Source organism: Pelobates fuscus, chromosome 2 (assembly GCF_036172605.1).
Source record: "Pelobates fuscus isolate aPelFus1 chromosome 2, aPelFus1.pri, whole genome shotgun sequence".
Taxonomy (NCBI): domain Eukaryota; kingdom Metazoa; phylum Chordata; class Amphibia; order Anura; family Pelobatidae; genus Pelobates; species Pelobates fuscus.
The window spans coordinates 327,937,783-327,958,176 of NC_086318.1; positions in this window are offsets into that span (position 1 = coordinate 327,937,783).

Below are 20,394 nucleotides of genomic sequence, written 5' to 3' on the forward strand. Positions count from 1 at the left end.
TTATTCTGCCTAGCCAGAATATGGACATGGGGTTCTTTGTAGGTCAGCATATGCTTGTTGGAGCAGTGGTGCGTAGTTTAATGTGTAGGTTCTGGAGAGGTCTGTCGGGAGGTGTGCACCCAGGTAGTGGATGCTCTGCGAGTTACATCTGAATGGGTCTGTGTTCTAGAGTCGGTCATGATATACCTAATGGGAGGGCTTCCGTTTTATCCAGATTCAGTTAATACCCCTAAAGGTCTACATATTTCTGGAGGAGTGCAAGTAGAGGTGGCAAAGAGAAACTGGGGTTGGTGATAGCCAGGAGGATGTCATTAGCGTAGGCCGCAATTTTGTATTCTTCATTCCTGATTTTCAATCCATGGATTGTTGGGGAATTACGTATGTTTTGGAGTAGGGCCTCTAGGGAGAGGGCGAAGAGAAATGGGGAAAGCGGGCATCCTTGTCTTGTCCCGTTTCGGATTGTGAATTCTGGTGCTTTAGTGTTAGGGATGAGGAGGGAAGCTATCGGTTGGTTATATAGGGTCGTCAGGGCCGTGATGATGGGGTTGGGGAATCTATATTTCTGTAGGGTGGTGAAGATAAAAGGCCAGAGCAGGCCGTCAAATGCCTTTTCTGCATCCATCGAGAGCAGTAGGGTTGGGGTCTGCCTGTGTTGGGCCATCCAGACCAGGTCCAGCGTGCGTCTCGTGATGTTGCACGCCTGGCGATTGGGGATGAAGGACCGTGTCCTTTTCGTAAATTGTCTTCAGTTTAAAAAGCAACAATGCTTCGACCACAACTGTGATCTTTGTAAAGCTTGTTATCAAAGTGTTGCTACTTTTCACACTGAAGACACTATATTAAAAAGTTTACTGTGCTGAAAAGGATGTTCTGGAACATTTTTTTAATTGTTTGTATGTTGATTAGTTTGAGGCATTACCTGATTCCTGTGCATCCTGTATGTGAGTGCTGCTCCCCGTTGTAACATATTACAAGGGGTTTATTAAGCTAAAAGTTATAGATAGATGAGAGCATTAATGATGCTAACAGGTGACAGGTTTTTTATTAACTTATTATGGACTTGAGTTAATATTGTTGGATACGCTTTCTAAATTATTTTATATTTTTGCATATCCTTTTAAGAATTTTTTATATTATGAAAAATATTTAAATTTTGTAATATTTTGATATATTCTTTTATATATTACTATTTTTTTATATATGACTTATTTTTTGATATGTAAATATGTTGAAAATTTCATTTTAAAATTTTATCAAATATATTAAGTGATTTGGAAAGCTTATCCAAGGATTTTAAATCAAGGCCTATGTTACGTATGCAGGGCCGGATTAACATAGGGGCTGATGGAGCTGCAGCTCCAGGCCCATGGAACAGGCCCATTGATTTAAAAAAAAAAAATAAATCTTTTTTTTTTTTTACTTTTTTTTTTCCCCACACACTACTCTTAGGGATTCCACCTGGCTTTTATTTTATTGGCACAGCCAGTATTTGAGGCTGCCTGGCTGGTGCCAATATTGCAGTGATACTGGCAATACAAATGCTGGTATTTTTCTCAGTATAAACAAGAGATTACTATGCAATACCAGCACTGGCCAGTAGGGCTGTATGTGGAGACAGGCAGGGATAGGAAGTTCCAGCATATCCCTCCCTGCCTATCTATACTCACTGATCTGCATGGGTGCAGCTACAGAGAGTCCAGACAGCAACTCCCACCCTGCAGAGACAGCCTACAGCTCAGGGAAGTAAGGGATGGGGGGGAAAGGCTGCAAGGACATATACACTGAGACTCTAAGGGACATTGGGAGACATTATGACACAGACACATGGGGACACAGTGTCCCCATGTCTCCCAGCCAGTGTCCCTGGTGTCTCTGTGCCCCCTAGTCTCCCCGTGACACCTAGTCTCCCAGTGCCCCCAGTCTGCCAGTGTCTCACTGTCCCCATGTCTCCTAGTGCCTCCATGTCTCTCAGTGCCTCATGTGTCGCAATGTCCCCAAGTCTCCAAGCTAGTGTCCGAAGTGTCTGTGGCCCTGGTGTCTCAGTGTCCCCATGTCTCCCAGTGCCCCCATGTCTCAATGTCCCCATGTCCCCCAGCCAGTGTCTCTAGTGTCTGTGTCACTGGTGTCTGTGTCCCCATATCTTCAAGTGTCCCCTATTTTCCCAGTGTCCCCATGTGTCTCAGTCAGTGTCCCCTAGTCTCCCAGTGTCACTGGTGTCTCCGTGTCTCTAGGTCTCCCCGTGTCCCCAGGTCTCCCCGTCTTCCTAGTGTCCTAGTGACATGGGGACCCTTGGATACATGGGGACACAGGGAGACATGGGGCATTGAGACACTCTGATACATAGGATCACTGGGAGACATGGGGACACAACACTAGGGGACACTGGGAGACATGGGGCACTGAGACACTGATACATAGGAACACTGAGACCTGGAGTAATCGACACATGGGAGCACTGAGTCATGAGGGCACTAGGAGACATGGGGGCACTGGGAGGAATCCATTTATACAGCAGAATCAAACTAAGTAGTTTTTTGGGGATTTTATGGTGATTTTTTTGGTGATTTTACAGCATTTTCTCTTATGTCACTCCTTGTGATTTACATCATGTGATGTCACCCATACATATTTAATTATGCAAAATAGTAAGGTCGGTATGTTTTTCCAAGAAAGGTCACCCTACTACTTTTCACATACTCTTACTTAAGTATGGAAAGTTAAGAGGGATGTATGGGAACAAAACTTGTGTGGACTGGCTGACAATGAATATAGTTAAAGGGTCACTATAGTCACCAGAACAACTACAGCTTATTGAATTTGTTCTGGTGAGTAGAATCATTACCGTCAGGCTTTTTGCTGTAAACACTGTCTTTTCATAGAAAATGCAGTCTTTACATTACAGCCTAGTGATAACTTCACTGGGCACTCCTTAGATGGCTGTTAGAGATCCTTCCTGGGTCATGGCTGCCTAAAATGCATCCAAACATTCAGTGTGTCCTCCCTCTGCATGCAGACACTGAACTTTCCTCATAGAGATTCATTTATTCAATTCATCTCTATAAGGAGATGCTGATTGGCCAGGGCTGTGTTTGGATCATGCTGGCTCTGACCCTGATCTGCCTCTTTGTCAGTCTCAGCCAATCCTATGGGGAAGCACTGTGATTGGATCAGGCCACCACTTCTAATGTTGTCAGCAGACTTCTTGGTTTTATGAGTCTAACAGCATGCAGAGTTACAGCTTCAGGTTTGAATCCAGTAAGATTATGCTATATTTATGGAGGCATGAGGGGCCCAGGGGGGCTAGATGGTCATGTTAACACTATAACACTATAGGGTCATGAATTCATGTTTGTGTTCCTGACCCTATAGTGATTCTTTGAGGTAATGCTGACTTTGGTCTCTCTAATACTGTGGTATGTTCCCTTTCTTCTACACTCACTACATACAGCTTTTCTCTGTCCCAGACTATATACCAGGAGCTTCTGCCTGCTAGTAAGAAGGTAAGGAGACAAGTGGACCAGCGAGTGCTAGGGGACAGTCCTTAGAAAGCGTTGAGCGAGCGCATCATTAGATGCATTTATGCCAAGCTCAGGGTGCTGTCTGCATAGTATGCCCTTAGTTGGCCAGCTGCATGATTGGCAGGCAGCCTGACATGCATTCATGCCAGGCTGGCCTTCTAATTCTTTGGGCAGACATGTCCTCTTTTTGGGCATGTTCACCCCTTTTGGCAGGTTACGTGATTTGTGTCAGTGGCTCACCCTTTTACCATGCCCTTTGACTTCCTGCTTGACTGGACAATGCTGTTAGGGGTTATGGATTTACTTGAAAGATTAAAACATAAATTAGAGTGAGATTAGCCTAGGGTATGTGTTTTCTTAAAGCTGCTGTTTTCCTTCTCTCCAGCACCATCTCCATCAGATACATGACGCTTGGGAGTGTTTTAGTGTTTTTGGTCGATATGATTCTGTAATTAGGCCCGTCATAATTGTCAGCACCAGGCCGACTGGGCTCTTAATCTGGCCCTGTACGTATTAACACTGCACTTTTAGTGCGTTTCTTTAAAGTACCTCTAAACTTACATTTCAAGTACAGTGTACATACATATTTAGTCACAGTTTTGTTTTTTATTTGCCTTTAAAATAATATAATTTATTAACAAGGAATATTCAGCTTAAGTTATTTCCACATACCATCATAACATCACGTTTCGGAAGTCCTGTTAAAGTGTTGCTGACTCTTCTTTGGCATGACTGGGATCGACAAAACATGAGTGTTGAATTAAGGTTAGGGTAAGGTATAAGGGGCTTTTCCACTATTCCAATAATGAGAAAAGTGTAGTGCTTACGTATTGAAACAGTAGTGTTGTGATTGTGTTGACACTGTTAAAGGGACATACAATGTGCCCCTGTCATTTTAACCCTGCAGTTGCCATTTTCTATAATGTTTTCCCTGTAGAGTTAAACACACCTCTAGAAAATAATATATAACAGAACGTTAGATGTAGTGCCTTAGAGATGTATGTAACAAACAAAAAGAAAGGAAACTAATAGTGTAATATTTAAAATATGACGGAGTAAAAGGAATAAAAAGTATACACACTTTTTAGGAGTTTGTATTCAGCTCCAACTTAAGCGCTTGGGCGGAATGATCCCCACCTTTGGATATAGTGAAGTACTGATTATGCTCATGGTCCTTGTAATGATGGATGTCATCTTAGATGTGTGGAAGAGAATTACAGAATATAGTGCAATATGCCGCAGCAATAAATTAACATAAAAATGTGCACTAACATTTCATGGAGCCAAATAGTGACTCTTTAGGTATAGCATGAAGTATAATAGCATATAGGATATAGGTGATGGTGGTCACTCTCCATATATATAGAAGAGAAAATAAAACCACACTAGTATACAGCGTATAGTCACCCAGGCAGACTATCTTCATTATAGATTCATGTTGCTTTCGTACAGCGCAGCCCTTGCCCTCGCCAAACAGTCCTACTTTTCCTCTCTCATTAGTTCATGCTCCCGCAATCCCAGACGTCTCTTTGACACTTTTAATTCCCTTCTCCGCCCTGCTGTGGCCACCCCCCAAACTAACCTTACAGCTGATAGCTTTGCATATTACTTTACTGACAAGATTGAACAGCTAAGGAAACAATTCTCCCCTCCTTGCCGTTCTCTTTCTCAACCACACATAAATCATGCTTTCCCTACCCTTCAGACTTTCTCCCCAGCTACTGAACAAGAGGTGGCTGCACTTCTCCATTCCTCTCGCCCCACCACTTGCCCACTTGATCCTGTCCCATCTCACCTCATCAGATCTCTCTCCCCTTGTCTTGTGCCTATCCTAACACACATCTTTAACTGCTCTCTCTCTTCTGGCACTGTTCCTGCTGACCTTAAACATGCCACTGTAATACCTATCCTGAAAAAACCATCTCTTGACCCGTCCTCCCCCTCGAACTATCGTCCCATATCCCTGCTCCCTTACTCATCAAAGCTTTTGGAAAGACTTGTCTTTACCCGTGTGTCTCACTTCCTTAATTCCAACTCTCTCCTTGACCCTCTTCAGTCTGGCTTCCGCCCTCTCCACTCTACTGAGACCGCTCTTATCAAAGTGACTAATGACCTAATCTCCGCTAAATCCAAAGGTCACTACTCCATATTAATTCTCCTTGACCTCTCTGCTGCCTTTGACACAGTTGATCATTCTCTCCTCCTTCAAACTCTTCAATCACTCGGTCTCTGTGACTCTGTCCTCTCTTGGTTTTCTTCCTATCTCTCCCAACGCTCATTTAGTGTCTCCTTTTCCAAGGATACCTCCTCCCCTCGCCCTGTCTCGGTTGGAGTTCCCCAAGGCTCTGTCCTTGGTCCCCTTCTATTTTCTCTTTATACTGCCTCTCTTGGAAAACTTATTGCCTCTTTTGGATTCAACTACCACCTGTACGCTGATGACACTCAGATATACCTCTCCTCACCGGACCTCTCCCCGGCCGTCCTGCAACGTGTCACTGCTTGCCTCTCTTCCATCTCTGACTGGATGTCGTCACGCTTTCTCAAACTTAACCTCTCTAAAACTGAACTCCTTGTCTTTCCTCCTCCTAATACTGATCCTCCTCTCTCACTCTCCCTTCAAGTCAGTGATATCCACATAAGTCCATCCCTACAAGCGCGCTGTCTTGGCGTCATACTTGACTCTGGTCTCACCTTTGAGTCTCACATCCAGTTTGTTGCCAAGTCCTGTAGGTTCCAACTCAAAAACATAGCCCGCATCCGCCCCTTTCTTACGCAAGATGCTACCAAGGAGCTTGTCCATGCTCTAGTAATTTCCCGCATGGATTACTGTAACCCTCTCCTGATTGGTCTCCCCAAAAGCCGTACTGCCCCGCTACAGTCTGTAATGAATGCTGCAGCTAGACTGATTTTCCTATCCAGTCGGTCCTCTCACACCTCGCCCCTCTGCCAGTCCTTACATTGGCTCCCTGTATCCTATAGGAGTCAATTCAAAGTGCTAACCCATACATTTAAAGCACTGAACAATTCCAGCCCCTCTTATATCTCTTCACTGATCCAGAGGTATGCCCCTCCTCGTACCCTCCGCTCTGCCCGCGACCACCTCCTGACCGCTGCTCGCACCCGTACGGCCAACTCACGCTTGCAGGACTTCTCACGGGCGGCTCCTCTCCTATGGAATAACTTGCCTACTGCCATCAGACTCTCCCCTAGTCTTCAATCATTTAAGAAGGGCCTTAAATCCCATCTCTTCAGGAAAGCGTATGGCCTCCCAGAGTAATCTCTCCCTTACATACCTGTCCCTATGGGATAGTGCTTTGCTCTCTCCTCCAGCTCTGCTTCACTCCTACTTGATATTTCCTATCCTAATGTTTCTAATACCCCACCTCCTATAGACTGTAAGCTCATTTGAGCAGGGTCCTCTTCAACCTATTATTCCTGTAAGTTTTCTTGTAATTGTCTTATTTATTGTTACATCCCCCCCTCTCAAAATATTGTAAAGCGCTACGGAATCTGTTGGCGCTATATAAATGGCAATAATAATAATAATAATAAAAGTGGAGTAAAACAATAAAATAAGTTACATTTTACTCAAGTGGTAGAGCAAAGTAAGGTTTGCTTAATTAAATTAACAAAGGTGATATGGTATCCCTACAAAGGATGTGGCATTCAGGAATCCAGCAGCAAATGGATAGATCCAATAAAAAAAGTACTTTTATTTGTAAAAACAATAAAACATCACGATAAAACTATAAGAAACAAAAATAGAACAATATAACATACACTTAACATGTTTCACCATTAATTGGCTTTATCAAAAGTGTTCACAGGATAAGATGACCCCGGCTGCTTAAATAGGGATTTAATATTTAAAATGAACAGTTGTGTGAGGTCATAGGTCACATGACTGAAACTCATTGACATAAACTTTATTATAAAAATATTTTTTTAAATTTAGGTAATAAAAATAGATGTTGGTAGAGATGATGACCATAAAATGTGTGAAATGCAAGCATTATTTCAATAAAAAGATGTTTAAACAAAATGTAGTAAGGTAAAATAGAAATCCAAAATGGCACCTCCGGCTGTGCCAAATGATTGGCGTGGCCACGGTACCGATATACACCAAACAAAAAAAAAAAGGATATGGGGAAATAGCTGGGGCAAGAGAGAAGCAAACTCTACGGGTTAAGCTTAGAAACGAAGCTCTCAGAACAGAGCCGAGCCTAAAAGAAAAAAGCGCGGCTCCAACAAAATGGCACCTGCCATGTAGAGTAATGCAACCAAAGACTCCAGATCTGGTGATTTAGCTGTCATTTTAAAGTGTATCAGTATTTTACAAGTGCTGAATTTCCCCCTGCCGTTACACCTCCAGCAGATATCTACCTGAGGGCTTCTAGAGGTGCTTTTGTTGAATAAGTGGGTATTCCATCAAAAGCTGCCTATAAAGAGCAATGATAAATTGGCAGCTGTTAATGTGTCAATAAATGTATCACACAAGTTTGAAATTTATCTCTAGGTTTATGAATTGAAATTTTAAATATCTTTCAGGATTTTAGGCCAGCATAACCAAATTGAAAATATAGAAGACTTGGGGGATTCTTCTGATTTAGCTATTTTGACCAAAGATTTGAAATTCACTTTGAATTCACTTTAAATTCCTAGCAATTTGCATTTTAATGAATATCCCTGTACATGTAGTAATTTTCACAAAATTGTATAAATACAATTTAGATTATAATAAATTGTTTAGAGTACCAGTTGAATAGGCCATAAAATGTTTTTGTGGTTCTTATTTTTATCTAAGAACACATATTTTCCCTCGTATTTAAAATGAGCAAAGGAAGATATTTTTTTTTTATAATTGTTTACATGGACAAACAGCAAATATGTCTTAGTCTGATATATACATAAGGAAACAGTGATGTTGTGATTATTAAAGGGACACAATATTTGCTTATTTTACATATATATATATATACTAAATGTGCATTTACTTCAGTAACATATTTATTGAAAAAAAAAATTTCCAGGCACAATTTACAATTTAGTGGCCAAGGCAAGAGCAAACAGCAAGCACAACTATGTGGAGAAAAAAGAAATAAGAGTTAATACATTATTTTTTTTCATATTACTCTACAGTCTTAAATGTATGCATGTTTCTATATATTTAATTCCACACGTCTACATAGAGCAGCTTTTGCACCTAAGTTTTAGAAAACCTATGGATGGGTGGGTGGGTGGATAGATGGATGGATGGATGGATGGATGGATGGATGGATATATAGATGGATGGATATATAAAGGGATGGATAGAGGTATAATGCTTGCCAATAATGTTCAAGTGCTGTCTATTAATATTAATGCATTTTTTACTTTAACGGAAAACAGTAGTCACATTTACAGAGTGTGCACAAACCCTATTTTATGTTAACATATGGTAGATTTATTAAATAATATATTAGCTGTACTTAAAACATATTTGTATCACATTCATTTTATGTATAAATTAATCTGGTGTTGACTTTTTCATGAAAACAATAGAATTTAGTCTATTCACTAAACATTAAGTAGGGTGACATTAAAATGAACATGACACATAGAAATCTAAATAGCAAAGTTAGAAAAAAAATCTAGCTAGACAATAAGAGATTTTTCCCAAATCTGCTATTTTAGCCTATATTGTCCTTGTTGTTTTCACTATAACTCTCTGCATTGAGAATTAACACATTTAATACATATATTTCTGTCTATCCCACTTACATACTTATTATTAGTTATTACTTATGTTATATAATTCTAACCATACAAAATGATCCCTTTGTGTGTCTTTGTAATCTTCTGCATCTCTTACAAACCTAATGTAAATTGCTTTACTAATTGCATTTAGTAAAGAATGTTCTTGATCCTGTCTTAATAAATGATATAATATTTATATAAAATGGCTCAGTCATTCATCTTTATGTGGATCAGAATTTTAGTATAGTTTAATACCAAGGCCAAGCATGTTTAATATGCTAAGCAAATATCAGATGATAATTTGATATAAATGATACCAGTAAACAAGGTTTGGTTTTATTAAGAAAAAAAGAAAGAATATAATGTTCTGATGAAATTCGTATTCACTCTTATATAACGTTCAAAATATCCACGCAAGTAACCTGACTTTCATTGAAAATTACCAATTAGAAGAATTTCAAAGATAATATTTATTAATAATGATGATTAATTGAAATGACGATATAACTAAAAGTAAACCTTTTTGTATTATTCATAATTCAATTTACCCATTAGAAATATTAACTCAAATATTTTTTTTCTGTTTTACATTTTTAGTTCTTTATTTACTTTATTAGACTCAACTTAATAAATAATGCACAGTTTGTTGTTTTTTTACTTTTATTTTAAGACAAATTTTTATTTTTAGTACATTTGTAACTTTAGATTAGGATTTAATAAATAAACCTACACTGTAAAGCAAGTATGTGTAGATAAATTATGATGCATTTAGTTATGGGAAATCTAAATACCACATCCTTTAAAGTTACATATATATATATATATATATATAAGTGTAAATTACAAAATTCAGGCTAAAATAGCTAAGCTGAGAGCTAAATCTGATAATTTTTTTCCAGATCAGATATTGTAACCTCCATTTTGCCTTTTGAATTTCAATTTCAGAGTTTAGTGAATAAACCCCCAAAATATCTTCATTTTGCTCTTGACTTGCATGGACAGGCAACAGTTTAGAGACATTGCTATATCAGCTGCTTTGATGCCAACTAAATAAGGTATTTAATCAATTCCCAAAATAAATAATTATGTTAAAAGCAATAGGTATAGTGAGATAGGCCTGATTTTTTTTTTTTATTAGACTACACGCACAATGAGACTACACAACATATTTAATTTTATTTTCAGTGACCTTACCTTTTCATGGAGTTCTTCAACACCCTGCTTTGCCCAAGCCTTCTTAGCAGCTCTGATCTGAAAGTTAAAATCTTATGCACTTTGTCCTTTTTTTTTTTTTAAATGGAGAGGATTAACCTCTTAAACTATTAGCAATTATTATCTTGATGTACTCTGAAATATTTTGCTACTGGAGGTCTGTGAATCCATATTGCATATTATTGAGTTCATTATAATAACATCTCTACTTAAACAAAGATGAAAGCTTGTCAAACGGTAAAGTAATGTTTGGTTAAATCAACAAAATTAATGTTATCGGTAATGAGCTTCTTAAGTATGTGCACGGCGATTTTCATTTTAACGTAATTAAATGTACTGGCGGTGGTCATAAATTTGAGATCACATCTCCAGAGTGAATTATTTAAATGATACTCTAAGCATTTGCCAATGTTTTTACCATGCAATATACACACTCATTACTGTGAAATTCTAATAAAATGTAAAAAAAAAATAATAAAAAAGCTGCCATAGATAATTATTAGTGGCCTTGATGTCAGACAGTCAAATCAACTAAAAGGCCAATTATTGTGATAAGGCACAGGTTGAAGGACTGGTTAAGTAGCTCAGTGTGGATATTAGGTCATGTTTAGTTGATCAGATTTCTGTAATGTATTTCTGGATCAATTATTCTAATTATTGATGTTTTTGCATATGGATCTCTGCACTGAGTTCATATCTACATTCAGCATGGCGGGCAGACATACGACATTTCACAAATGAACATGCGGAATGTGATTATTAATCGTCAACACCGCTTTACATAATTGTATACACAATAGGTAAAAATTAGATTTACCCACCAATCAGTGTTTATGTTTAATGTTTACTTATTTAATTTATCTTACTTTTTGTCAATAGTTTTTATTTTTGTAAATGAATGCAACTATCGTGGTTACTGAATTTCTTTTGATTCTTGAAGATGTTTAAAAATGCCTCATTGGTGATTATTCAATATTGTGTAAGATTATTTTACTTCTATTTATATCTATACATTTTCTTATTCTGGGTAATAATTTTACATTTGTTTCCCTTTCAATTTCTTTTTTTTTTAAACCCATTTCAATACAGTCATATATTTTCTGTAATCACAAAAGTGTTATGTTTTGACAGTAACATATATCTCTAGATTCTGAGAATCATGTCTAATTACATTGTAAAGACATGTTGGATGACTACCAAAGACACCAGAGTACTTAATCCTGGCAAAAATCCTCATAGTGTCAAATGTTAATTAGGACTAATGAAGCATTTAGGGCTTTGAAGAGAATATACACCCATAAATAGGGACTCCTATTAGATAGGATTATCTTTATTATTTTGCTAATTTCTATGAAAAAAAATATCATATAATTTATATATGCTTTATTTATTCATTTTATTTTTATTAATATCTATAAATATGGGCAAATGCATCACAGCATTTCTAACAATACCATAAAATATATTCGAGCTTTAAAGTGGTTTTAATTTATTTCACGCTTTTGTTTTTGCGCACGACTTGGTATATACTTGGCAACAGTTGTTGAGTACTAGAGAATCTTTAAAACAATAGACTATTGGTCATGTGGTGTTACTTGGACTAGAATTAATTATTCCAAGCAAAAAAAAAACAAAAAGAGCAGTTTCGCTTCCCATTATTTGATTATGGGTAAAAACAAAATCAAGTCAATCCAAATATATATATATATATATATATATATATATATATATATATATATATATATATATATATATATATATATAAAAAATTACATTATACAAATGGCCAGCTGGATCAGAAGTTCCTTTGTTTTAGATTAATTGTCATGAATGTTATATTTCAGAAAATATTATATATTGTTTCATCACCACGAGCATGATGTCTGATTGTACAGAACTCATTTAACTGTCTCATTTAAAACAGCTGTGACTATTTTTGAGTGTATCAGAGGTCCGTAACCCCATAAGTAGCAACCCTCTTTTTCTTTTTGTAGCGTACATCTCACTTTTGTAAGTGTCAATGATTTTTGGATGGCTGACTGGCTGTTCAACAGGCCTGACTGTGTGTTCCTTCAAAAATGCCCATGTCACTCTTACACAATTTAATCAGTGGCTACATATAGGAAAGCCACACTGAATCCTGGTCTGATCATTTTAATGAGGACCCCTGGCTATGCAGTCATTGAAATATAATTGACTTGCTCTTCTCTTATTTTCATAATAGACACTCCAACCAAGACCACATTTATTTTGCTATAAGAAATGTCAAGAAAGATTGGAAGTTTTTTGAGTGTCCCCATTAAAGCTGAAAACATGCCACCCTGTCTTTTACATGCGCTGCAATCACTCTGTGCGGGACTCATTATGCAGATAGAAGATGCAAATGTTTCATCTATCTCACATCTAAGCAAGCTGCAAGTGCCAACAAAATAAGCACGGGAAAAATAATTTTCTCATTATGTACTGCTTGCTTTTTTTCATTCTATTGGAACCTTGCATTATTTCACATAATGCAAAAAAAGTCAACAGGGTATGTAATAAGTGTACTTGATCACGTTGAAATAAATAGCAGTTATAGGAAGTGACATATTTCTTCATAATAACCAATCCACTAATAGATTTTTTTTTTCATCAAGCAGATAAGCCCAGACAAGTCTTTGCAGCAATTATAATACATCAGAGTACAATTGAACAAAGATCTGTTTGGTATTACTTTAAAGCCAATGGTCCTTGCTTTGTATTTAGTTACCAGTATGCAAATTGCAAATAATTTCTAACGGATGATATATTTAAAATACAGTTTTGAATGTGAAAAACTTTGTATGAAGAGGTAGAGCAAATTTATACAGCTATCAATTTGTATCAATGTAATAGCAATAAACACTCATAAAAATCAATTCTATAAGTATGCTGATATATCAGGGTAATAAATATACCTCACTTAATATAATCATAATACGTTGTTTTTTTTCACACCTTTCCTTAAATTGACCTTGCCTACTCTGTGCATTATTGGTACCTACAGTTTTATTCTCTACACAACAAATGGTGATTAATTAACAAGTAAACTGGAAGGTTTAGGGGAAAAGTGTGACTAACCTATGATAACCTGCTATTTTTCCAAGACTTTTTTATATTGCACCACTTCTTAACCCCTTCCCAATCAACTTTGTGAATACACTGATGCCAGAAGTCAAACACCCATTCCCAAAGCTGTATTTATGTGGATATGGCTTAATGGGTCACTCCAGAAAAGCTGAGGTGCATTTTGTATAAAGAGTATGTCCTCTTTTTTCATTTTACAAAAAGTGCTGATATCAAAAGAAATGTGGATTTTTATAAATAAACCTTGTTACACCCATTGACAGTCAATCAAACAATCATTTCTTGTAACTTCCTGCTTTGGTTAGCTCAGTGGAGCCAACCTCAAGAGGCAGGCAATTGCCCAGAGCACCTACATTGCAAAAACTATTCATTGAGCTGCAATAGGAATTCTGTGATTGGAAAGCCAGAGAAAGTCTGGGTGGGGTTCAAAGGAGAGGGCTTGCAAAGGCTGCAGGCAAGAGATCTGTATCTTTTGCAAGTTTTTTTTTAGGTATAACCCAAAGAAATGTAAAAAATCTAAATAGTGATTTTGTTTTGGGGAGATTTGGGGAGTGGTATGTCCTTTTAAGTTTGTTTGCCAATATCAAATTAAAAAGCTCCATTGTCCTTCCCACTGATCCCTTGCTGCACCTCACTTGAGTCGCAGTTTGTCAGTCAGTCTTGCCTCTACAATCTAATACTGTTTAGAAATCTGATAAGGCACCGATTAGAACTGTGCAGAATGGAGGAGGAAGAAAAGGCTCCTGACAATAGTACCCTAAAATAGTGGGGTATACCAAATTTTTGTATGTGTAATATATTAACTTTTTATTTTTTATTTATTTTTTCATTTTTTTACATTTTAGGTGTTTAGGGGAATGCTTGATAGCTCAGGCAGTCCCCCTGCTGGGAGCTCCATAGACTCCTATTGCGTCCATGTGATCATGGTGATCACATGGCCCTGGAGTGCCGGAGAGGTCGAAGCTGCTGCATGGAGATTGCTGGGGTCTTGGGCAGTCCCCTCTGATCAGGATTGTCGTGAATCGCTGGTCCAGGTGAGTACAGAACTCCTATTTTGCACGGATGTACCAGGTATGTCCAAGGTTGTTAACAACCGTTTTTTGTCGGACGTACCTGGTACATCCGCAGTTGGGAAAGGTATATATATATATATACACAAATATAATACATGTGTGTGTATGTATGTATATATATATATATATATATATATATATATGTATATTTATATATATATATATATATATATATATATATATATATACACACATACACACACATATACATATAATATTTGTGTATAAAATATGTGTGTGTTTGTGTGTATATATATATATATATATGTTTATATATATATGTAGAAAGGCCATTAGGCCTGAATTTGTGGGAGGAGTAAGTCCCCTACTTAAACTCCTAGCCCCTACTCACCTCTGCAGTTCAGCTGATTGTCTATCCCCATAGCAACCAGCACTTCCGGTCCGAGCTTCCCACCAGAACAGCTTCAGACTCCTGCAGCAAGAGGTCCAGAGCAATCCTCCGTCCATTCTGAGGCCCTGACGCTCGTTTTTTCCTCCCGGTCGCGGTACCTGGCTTCTGGTCACGAGACCGGCACGTTCACGTAAGCTAAGTGAGGGAAATAGCGTTCAGCTATTTCCCTCCGTTCGGGCCTAAAAACGTAGGGGTAGGCTCCCTCTATCTTCTTTAAACGTATCCAAGCTCGTTTTACGTATTCAGCGTTCGCGCCAAAACAGACAAACGTCCGTTACACTTACGCATCATTTACGTATTCGTACGGAAAGCTGCCGAACTATGTATAGGTATAACGCTAATATTAATCGTTGTATTTCTGAGTTACTGTTCGGTCATACGCACGAACCTTGTACTTACCTACTTACCCGTTCGTGCATCTTTAACGTTAGCCGAAAATCTTATTCACCCCTCACTATTTTCTAATTCGGTACTGATCTATTCGTACGGTTTAAACGAACGCACGGTACAAATCCCTAGTACGGTTAATTCTTTTAAACCATTCTAAATAATTCATGAATTTCATTCACATGAATTTCAAATGTAAACGCATATTCCCTGTTCAGTCAGTTAACTGCTGATACCTACCTATCAGTATTAGTTATTCAATCCGGTCTAACTACCAGTCTTTTTCTTAAACTGTGTTTGCCGGTTTGATATATCTAAAACATTTAAATCTCAACAATTGTTTAATAATATCCGGTCCTTTTCCCTACACCTAATTAACTAGTAACCTACGTTTTAATAGTCATTTTATTAATTCTTATAGACTTCTCATGTCACCAATATAAAGAACAGGTTTGTCTAACTATACACCAGCCCTATTCAAACCCTACATACAGATATTAATTATTAAACACGATCTTCTAGGGTAATTCCGTTAAATCCACATCTGTACTACATCTTCTCCTTAAAATCACGCAGTCATTTATTCTTGCCTCTGTCACATGTCTTTGGCTTCACAGATTGCATCGATTTCTTGCATTCCTGCTCAAAAGTTACTATTTCAAGTTCTTTTTATTACAGGAACAGGTATAGTATTTTCTATCTTTGGTTTCATCCAGGTCTAGGCCTCAAATACAATTAAGCAATCTAGACTTGTCACAGCGAGACATGTTGGTATTTATTACATACTGTCACATCTGTCATTAACTATTTAAATATTCATTGGTTAATCCTTAGCTCCAGTATTATTCTAGGCCTCCACCGGTTTCTACACATTAAACCAGTTACGCTCATAACAAGTTCCGTACTTCATTCAAGGTATAGTTCCCCACTCTTTTCAAGACCTTTCTATACAAGACCTTACGCGGTCTCGGTTTCATTACGATTGACTCACGGTCTTACGCCCACGGTATGTTAATTCTTTACAATTTCTTTACCCAGGCCTATGGTCATACTGCCATCAGGCCAAGAAAAACATCCAACCTACCTGACCCGGTACTCAGGCATACCACCAGGTACTTACGTCCTTACTCACGTACGGCAATCACTACCCCAAGGCCTCAATCAGCCTTTCTCTTTAACGCAAACTTGTCCCAATCCTATACTAAACCTTTCAGATCCCTCAATTCAGGATCTCATGTTGCGCTCCTAACAGCCAACCCTCACTACAAACCATACGTCACCACGATACGCATAAATACATCAACATCTGTCTTAATCCTCAGTCTTCTTCTTCAAGAACAGCAGCAGACAAGACTCGCCACATTAAAAATACTAGAAGGTTCCAGTTATTATTTACAACCTTTCAAGGTTAGTATCCACACATTACACCAGAATTTCACAGTCAACCTTAAGTATACATTTGAACTGGTTACTGGGTCTAGGCTACCGCCTTAGCTCACCCTATTAGGAAATCCGGTCCCGCGAGGCCATCTCCCACCTCAACACGGAGGTACGGCCCCACGCCCAAATCATAGTTATACACCTCGCCCGCCCTACTACAGGGTTTTAGTCAGGGCCTCACCTGTCACGGCCACACGTTTTGAATTCTCTTTACAGTCACCGAGAGGCCAACACCCTGCCACCACGTCTGTGGCCTCAATTTCCTAAGCCAAATCATAGGTAGAGCCTCTTACCGCCACTTGGCATTAGCAGGGCCTCACCTATCAAAAATCCCACAGATACGTTTTTCGCTTCGGCACTAGCATTACAGTCCAGTTCTTCCAATAAATACCATCCCTCATACCCCCCACGTTCCTTACTCCCCTTCTAATATCTCATTCACAAAATCATTTCTTTTAGAATGTCCCAAGAACCAATCCCCATCGAAGAACTGCCAGAAGAGATACCGTTTACGCCAACCAGACCAGAGTCTCCAGGCGAATTTCTCACCCCTTCAACTCCCACGTCCTTGAGAGCATGGACTATTCCAAAAATTATGGCCGAGCTTAGGCTCAGGGGAATCCCCTTTCCAGCCACAGCTAGAAAGGCATAACTTTACAGGCTGCTTACCTACCAAGCCCCTGAGCCTAGGCCAAGCACTAGCTCTCAAGGACAGCCACCAAGCACTGGCACGGCCACCCAGGATACCCTGGCAGCAATCTTGGTCAACCTGCAGAACCTTAATAGCAGGCTATCTAAGGTGGAGAGCGCCATCACCTCCCCAGGTAATACCCCGGGCCTCCCAGTCTCCACCCCGGCTGTCCCCACTGTACCAACTTGCCTCCCCCATACTCCCCTCGCCAACACCAGTCACAGCTATAGCTCCTTTTGAGTCACCAGCTCACTCCGTCCCAGACTCTATCAGGAAAGAAATCTTAGACGGGAAGGACGTGTGTCTGGTGTCTATGTTATAGCTTCACAGGACATACTGGAGAACAAGGCATACAATTACGGGGACATATTAGTAGTGCTTAAGATGAGAGATCCCAGGCTTAATAAAAAACTTTCAATTCCCCAGTTCGTGATAGCTTTCGGGATATACCGTGACGTCATCTGCACGGTGTATCCCCACAGAAGAGAGGAGTTAGACCTCTACCTTCACAAGGTGGTGGATCTAGGCATCAAGTACGGGGGCTCTTCTTTCTACGACTATCATAAGTCAGTATCAGCGAAGGCGGCGACCCATCTGAAACAGTTCAACGTTAGAATTAACTGGTGTCAGATGGATACAGAACTATTCTGTCGCAACTTCGCTGGTCTCAGGCCCCCGTCTTGTGCCATATGTAATTCCACATCCCACATGGCGGACTTATGTCCCTCTGAAGCAGATCCCACAACCTCCACTCCCACCCCTTATCCCTCTTTCACCCCTCACAACAAACCAGCGGGTGGTTTATGTGACAAGCTGGGTAGGCCCATCTCCTTTTTAGGCAAGGCGCAGGTGTGCAATAATTTCAACGCAGGCTCCTGCAGTCATTTATTTATTTATAAAATATTTTACCAGGAAAGATACATTGAGATTTCTCTCATTTTCAAGTATGTCCTGGGTCCACAAATCATTGCATTGTTACAGTTAGTGTACAATAAAATACAAAAACAATATTAATATACAATATATACAAAATGTAACATAGAACTAGTAGGAAATATATAATCAACCATGACAGGTGCATTCTGTTTTGAGGTATGTAGAGAGGGATCTCTTAAAGGATTTTAAGCTTAGGGAAGATTTTAATTTGTGCGGGAGGTCGTTCCACAAATGCGGTGCTCTGTAGGAGAAGGAGGATCGGGCTGCTTTCTTTTTGTATTGAGGTAGACTAAGTAAAGTGTTGGTACTGGATCGGAGGTTATAGGAAGTGGGAACAGCCAGGGAAAGCATTGCGTTCAGGTAGGGTGGGAGTTTCCCAGAAAAGCTCTTAAACACAAGGCTGGAAAGATGAAGGGTGTGTCTGGATTCCAGCGACAGCCAGTTTAGCATGTCACAATGGTGGGTCCTGTAATTACATTGTAGCACAAATCGGCAGAACGAGTTATACAATGTGTTGAGTTTATTAATGTGGGATTGCGATGCAGATTCATATACTACATCCCTGTGGCGAAACCAACCTCGCCACTGGGCATTGGAGAAGCCTGTTTGCCCGCCTTCTACCTGCTGACTATGGCCCCTGGGTTATTTGGCCCTTCAAGTACAATATTTGGGCATATTGGATTTGTATGGTGCTGCTGCTGGCCCTTTAAAAACCATCTGGGGACATACTGTGGAGTTACTGGGTGGCCACCATTTCATGTATCAGAGGCACATGATGAGAACAATGGATGAAGCACATGGTGAGAACAATGGATGGCGGCCATTTTAACTCACAGACATTGTTGTGACTTTTCTACACGGTGCCATCTTGCCGGTATTTGGTACACAACGACTTCGTGCAGTAGTTTTAAACTATACAACAGGGGACACATTATACAGTAATTATTTTTTATATAATCTGTATATGTTCTGCGGAATCTGCATTAAACTGTATCTTCCAAACTACTGAATGGATCTGGGTGAATTTTGGATATGTGGTTCACCCAGATCCCCTGGTTCTGAGGATATTTATATGGGGATATACTTTATATTGCATGTTTTGGATATACTTTATATTGCATGTTTTGGGGTCCCTGTGATATGTTTCATAAAACTGTATTATTCTGCCTGTGATAATGAGATTACACATTGTGTTCAGTAATCCTATTACAGGCAGAGGGGAGGATTTTGTGTTGGAGTGTCTGTGTGTATTGTACAGATTGATTGGTTGTTTTGTCCCTCCCTGTGGGCAGTCCTGTATTCTCAACAACTGTAATAAAAACCAGGCTGGGAGTGCCAGCCTCAGTTCCTGCTTAACCCTCAAAGTGAAGTGTCGTCTCATTATTGGGGGAGGATTTATTGTATGCTGTTCCAGTTTGACTGCTAGGAGTGTAAACCTATTTGCATGGTTTTTCTTATTTGGCTGTATACAGCATTCATATGCCTGAGAGCATTCATATGCTTCTCCGATTCGGTGGTTGTGGTGTCTGCCAGAGTGCTTGGAGTCCTCAGGAAACACTAGGAGCATCCTTTAACGGAGGTACTCAGTCGGGGTGCCAGGCGATCCGTTACAATCCCCATAATCAATGATTGGCATCAGCATTTGCTGTACAATATTTTCCTTTACTGAAGGGCTTAGGCAGGATTTGTTTCTGTACAGGGCACCTAGTTTTGGATAAAGTTTAGATGCAAGCTTTTCTATGTGCAGGCCAAAAGATAGATTGGGGTCTAACATCATACCCAAGTATTTGAAAGAGTGGACTGCGGTCAGTGTGCCATTTGAAATTGTTTTGATGGATAGGTGGGAATTGTGTAATTTGTGTAATTTAGGTACTGTTCCAAAGA